Here is a 6000-nt window from a genome sequence, read left to right on the forward strand (position 1 = left end):
TCACAAGAAGATGATTGACCCCAGCCTCTTTGTTCTCCCCCTTGAAAAAACTCGTAACTCAAAGACCAAGTTGGAGTGGAGACTAGTCTCCCACTCCCTTGCTTGTTGCCCTGCAGTAAATCCTTACTTTGCTGCAAATTCCCACTGCTAGAGTTTGGCTTTCTGTACTGCTGGCCCATGAGCCCTTTGCTTAGTTACAGTTTCACACTCATACACAGAGAGGTAAAGGCCTTTCTAAATTACACAGAGATGTAGATTTATAGCTTTAAATCTACAATTTCAGCTGCAAGTCAAGAGTAAAACCAGAAACACAAAAACTTACTAGTTTGGATATCAAAGAGCTGTTTCCCATCCAGGTAAAAGTCTGTTCTCCTTCCTGGTTTGCACGGTCTTAAGATGGACAAGTAGAGAAACAAATATGACTAACAAAATTTGGGGAATAACTTACCAGCCATAAGCAATCCTGAAACAAACAAACAAAAAAAGCACAGAATTAGTAGTGACGACAAGAAACTAGAGAAACATATATTACCTAACTCAGATTTGGCCGTTTGCCACTCAAAAGCCAATACTCGAGAGACCAGTGTTGACTGGAAAGCGAAGATTGCTTTATTCAGGAGGCCAGCAACATGGGGAGAAATAGGACTTGTATCCAAGAACCAACTCCCAAGATTCTGCTTGACCGTGAAAGTTTCTTAAGAGGGAGAAAAGGGAAGTTAATCACAGTTAATCATTTGGGGAGGGGGTCAGAGTCTTTTATCTTCCACAGTGTGCAGATTTTCTTCTGACTGGTTGGTGGTGAGGTAACAGGGTGATGCTCCAGGAATTATACCCAGCCTGAAGTTAGCATCCTCCACCTGGGTGGCGGCCTTAGTTCCTACAGAAGAACTCAAAGATACTGTTATGTATGTTCCTTGAGGAAGAACCAGGACCCTGCTTTATTATTGCACTATGGTTTCCTGACTGCTTCTCCTTTGTGTCTGCATTCCCTCTCTTCCCCGATAAGCAACTGTTTGAATCTACCCGTTGGTACTCAGGGAAGGTCTAGGAGGCTGAAGCTTCTTTCCTACAAACAAGAAATGGGGAACACAGAAAGGATTTGTATCCAAAAGGATTTCTACTGAGGAGGGCCCCACAGGGTCCTGCTCAGTTTCACACAGTGTCAGCAAAGTTCTATTGCCACTTAGCATTCACCTATAGGAGCCAAAAAATAAGTGGCTGGGTTTAAGACACCCATGAGGTTCCTTCTCCAGCAATGTAATATACCTGGCCCTTTTGAAACCGTGCACCTCAGATTGGGACTTGAACCCACATGCCAGGACTCGAACCCAGCCTAAACCCACAATCTTCCAACTGAGATCACACACCTGGTTTCAGGACTTAATGAAACTCAGGTTCTTGATGTCTCATCACAGAAAGAATTCAGTGAGTGACAAAATGATACATAAGAAGTGGATTTATTTAGAGAGAAACACACTCCACAGACAGTGTGGGCCGCTCAGAAGGCGAGAGCAGCCTTGGGAGAAACACACTCCACAGACAGAGTGTGGGCCATCTCAGAAGGTGAGAAAGGCACCAGTGTATGGGGTTGTCAGTTTTTATAGAGGTGGGTAATTTCATAGGCTAATGAGTGGGAGGAGTATTCCAGCTATTTCAGGAAGGGGTGGGGATTTCCAGGAATTGTGCCCCTGCCCGCTTTTTGACCTCTATGGTCGGCCTTGGAACTGTTACAGCACCTGTGGGTGTGTCATTTAGCTTGCTGATGTGTTACAATGAGCATATACTGAGGCTAAAGGTCTAGTGGAAGGCCATCTTGGACCTGTTTGGTTCTAATCACTTTATGTCGTGTCCTTGGGTCATGTCATTCTTTTGAAGATTGTGCCCTGCCCCCTTCCCTCCTGTTTCAACACATGTAGGTTCAAGTCCCAATCAGAGTTGCATGGTTTCACGCTCTCACCGCTTGTTTGTAGTCCTTTCTTAAAGATAAAGCAAAGCATGGACTTGGGAGAAGACTACCTGGGCTTTACCACTTACTAGCTGTGTGACCTTGGGCAAGTTACTCATCTTCTCTGTGCTCCAGTTTCCTCATTTGTAAAATGAGGATTTCAATAGTGTTATTTCATAGAGTTGTTACAAGGATTAAATGACCTAATATTTATTTGGAAAGTACTTATAACAGTGCCTAGCACATATTCAGTGTTATATAAATATTACTTAAAGATATGTGAATAATTTGCTATCTCATTTATCTATTTTCAAGTAATATGTTCAGGTACTCTAATGCTATGTACATGATAATGTTAAAATTTTCTCAGAGGAAAAGGAGTGGGGAGGGACAAGGCATATCTACAAAAAAATGGGTGTGGTTTATTTTTTTTTCACCATCATCCCTTCTATATTCCCTGTTTGTGAGGAAATTTTTTCAAAGACACTTGACATCCCTACTCGTGTATTTGTGCAGAGGACAGACTCTTGTTCGGTTCCATTGCAAGATCTCCTTCCGTAGCATGCTTTGTCCTCCTGAAAGAACCTTTCCTTTCAGTTCCTCTCCCTAATGCTGCAGATCTGCTCCTTTGCCCCAGTCCTGCCCCCACGGCCCTGAACTAGTGGGAGAATCTCCTAGATGCAGAATGCCTGCCTTGCTAACCACACAGATGGACCAGACATGGCCTCTGCCTTCAGGTCACTCACAGACCAAGAGGATCAGTACTGTGTAATCTTGAAACTAGCCATTTCGGCTGTATATGAGAACCTGTCCTGCTTTCATGTGGTTCTCTAGCATAATTTACATCCACACGTCCGACCGTAATCAGTCAGTTATGTCTTATATTAAGCCACCCAGAAAAATAACCACTTCCTTAGAGGAAATTATGTTAGACCAACGTCTTCTGTGTTTTTCTTTTTCCCTGGTGCATTTTTATTTTAATAGCAGGGAAGTTCATCTCTGAAAAAGATTTTAAGTTGCTTGCCATTATAGAAAGTATCCTGAGCTAGAAGTCAGGCATTTTGGAGTTTAATCCTAGCTCTTCCCTTTTAGCACTGGGGGTGAGTTGCTTCACCTCTCTGGGTCCCCGCTTACTAAAACCTTCAATGGTAAAGAAAACAGCAAATGCTTTTTGATGCTCTCACAATCAAAAGCAAACTTCTGCTGAATCAGTGGAGCACTGGGACTGGATACCAACTAGTCTAATCTCTCATTTTACAGAGGATAAAATGAGACTAATACTGACAAAGTGGCTTACCAAGTTCAGAAATCTAATTGAGATCAAAGTCAAGACTGTGTGATGAAGAATTGTGCTCTGTTATTTGCTAGACCCCAAGCCATAGTGTGCCTACTGGTTATTATGTAGCAGCAAACAATATTATGCTTAGCTTAAAACACAGTTTTCTTCCTTTATTTAGACAGTTCCCTTTGAAGGAAATAAAGTTCTTGCATTTGTTGTGATGTACTTTGAAGGATTACAACCTTTTATCGTATGTTTTTGGTTATAATAATTAAAACTTTGCATAGCTTTAAAACATTATTCGTAGGATACAAAAAAATTAAGTAAAAGTTTCTGAAAGATGAAAAATGTCTAATTTTGTAATTCAACAAGACACAGCATGCAGAAAAAAAGGGGATATTAAAGTGCCTTTATTTGGACAGAAGAATTATAACAGGATTTCCCTTGTGAGAGAAAAAAACAAAGGGACAAGTTTTAAAGACTTGAAGGTTTTTTGATAGTTAATGCAGTGGTAATTAATTTTCCTCTGACATCTTGCACTTTATTCCTGTGTAACACCATTCATCTGAAGATTATAGATGAGTTTCGGACTTCCCTGGTGGCGCAGTGGTTAGGAATCCGCCTGCCAATGCAGGGGACACAGGTTCGAGCCCTGGTCCAGGAAGATCCCACGTGCCGCAGAGCAACAGTGCTCGTGCACCACAACTACTGAGCCTGCGCTCTAGAGCCCATGAGCCACAACTACTGAGCCCACGTGCCACAACTACTGAAGCCCGTGCACCTAGAGCCCATGCTCCGCAACGAGAAGCCACCGCAATGAGAAGCCCGTGCACCTCAACGAAGAGTAGCCCCAGCTCGCCGCAACTAAAGAAAGCCTGAGTGCAGCAACAAAGACCCAACACAGCCAATAAATAAATAAATATTTTAAAAAATAAAAATAAATAAAGATTATAGATGGTTTTAATCTTGTCTATACCTAAGTTTTATATAACCCATTTATATATATATTTTTTATTGAAGTATAGCTGATTTGCAATGTTGTGCTAATTTCTGCTGTTCAGCAAAGTGACTCAGTTATGCACATATACACATTCTTTTTTTATATTCTTTTCCATTATGGTTTATCTATGACCCATTTATTTCTCTCAGTTTTCAGATGAGCAAATCAAAATTTTCAAAAATAAGATACTCTCAAAAGCCCTGCAATGCCTGTTTCTTATTTTAACAACTCAAGTCTGGCTATGGCTTGATTCAAATTTAGCTTTGCCTGTTACAGGGATTCCATCATGCAAGCCGCAAGTTCACGGTTTGCCAGATAAGCTGAGATCTCCTAGCCTCAAAACAATCATCTACCATCATCTCTTCACCCCACTCTCGGGTGCTCTTCCCATTCACCCAGCTAATTTTGCTTCAGCTTCCCCTGGTTTGCCTTTGGGCTTCCTGTAGGACCCGTGTTCAATCAGTCTTTTCTCTCTCTCAGCTTCAGTCCACCTCAGGCAGGATACAGCTAAGCAGCCTTAGCCAGTGCCCTTGCTGGACCTGCCCTGGATTAGAGAGAGGAAGGTTTAGACACCCATTATTGCCCCATGCTGACCCCTAAGTATGAACGAACAAAACAAAGGAAGCAAGTCAAAGACTTGCTCTAGTCCTCGGATGTAGAGTGCTTGGGCAGCAAGCGTTAGGTTCTTAGTTGGACACTTATGACCCCAGGAAGAAAGAGAGGATGATAAATACTATTGATGAATCCTCGTGGGAAGTAGAGGGGTAACTGAAAGTGGGGGTGCATGCATTGTCTGCAGCTCTGTTATTCAAAGTGCGACCTAGGGACCAGCAGACTCAGCATCACCTGGGAGCATCTCAGGCCCCACCCCAGATCTACCAAATCTGAATATGCATTTTAGTAAGACCTGTAGGTGATTTGTGTGCACACTGTCTAAGGTGAGTCTGGCTTGATCTGTCCTTTCCTGTGAAAGGCCTCGGAGTGTCCAGGGCCTGAGAGACAGACTTAGGCACCCCAAAATTCACAGGAGCCAAATGCTAACCTAGCCATCCACAGAGAGACTCACTGCCCCAGGGTTTACATACTTGAAGGCTGAATGCCTGCTCATTTCCTTCCCTATCGGCAAACTTAACCCAGGAGGCTAGATCCTCATCAGGTTACCAGGAGAACCTGGGATATTTACTCTCCCCTTCTAAATAATTCAGTGTTTCTCCAAATACATTATTGCCAGCCTAAGCACACTTCAGTCTCCTTCTTCCACTTCTGAAAAGCAGTTTTACTTGCCTCATTTTCTCAAGCTTGGGGGACATCTCCTAGTAACTCTCAAACAATTTTTTTTTTTTTTTTTTTTGCGGTACGCGGGCCTCTCACTGTTGTGGCCTCTCCCATTGCAGAGCACAGGCTCCGGACGCGCAGGCTCAGCGGCCATGGCTCACGGGCCCAGCCGCTCCGCGGCATGTGGGATTTTCCCGGACTGGAGCACGAACCCGTGTCCCCTGCATCGGCAGGCGGACTCTCAACCACTATGCCACCAGGGAAGCTCCCAAACAATTTTGATAATCATAAGTCAGTCACACAACCTCATCTAATCCTCATAACAACTATGCAATAGGTACTAGTATCCCCATTTTACAAATGCAGAAACTGAGGCTCAGAGATGTTAAGTAACATGTTCAAAGTCATACATCTAATAGTAGGGGATCAGAATTCTTGCTGGCCCCAAAGCCAGTGGTTTTACTATCTGGAACATACACAACCACCTCTTTGGCCTTTTCC

Source organism: Aethalodelphis obliquidens, unplaced genomic scaffold (assembly GCF_003676395.1).
Source record: "Aethalodelphis obliquidens isolate GAN/ISIS:26980383/991018 unplaced genomic scaffold, ASM367639v1 scaffold14, whole genome shotgun sequence".
Classification (NCBI taxonomy): Eukaryota; Metazoa; Chordata; class Mammalia; order Artiodactyla; family Delphinidae; genus Aethalodelphis; species Aethalodelphis obliquidens.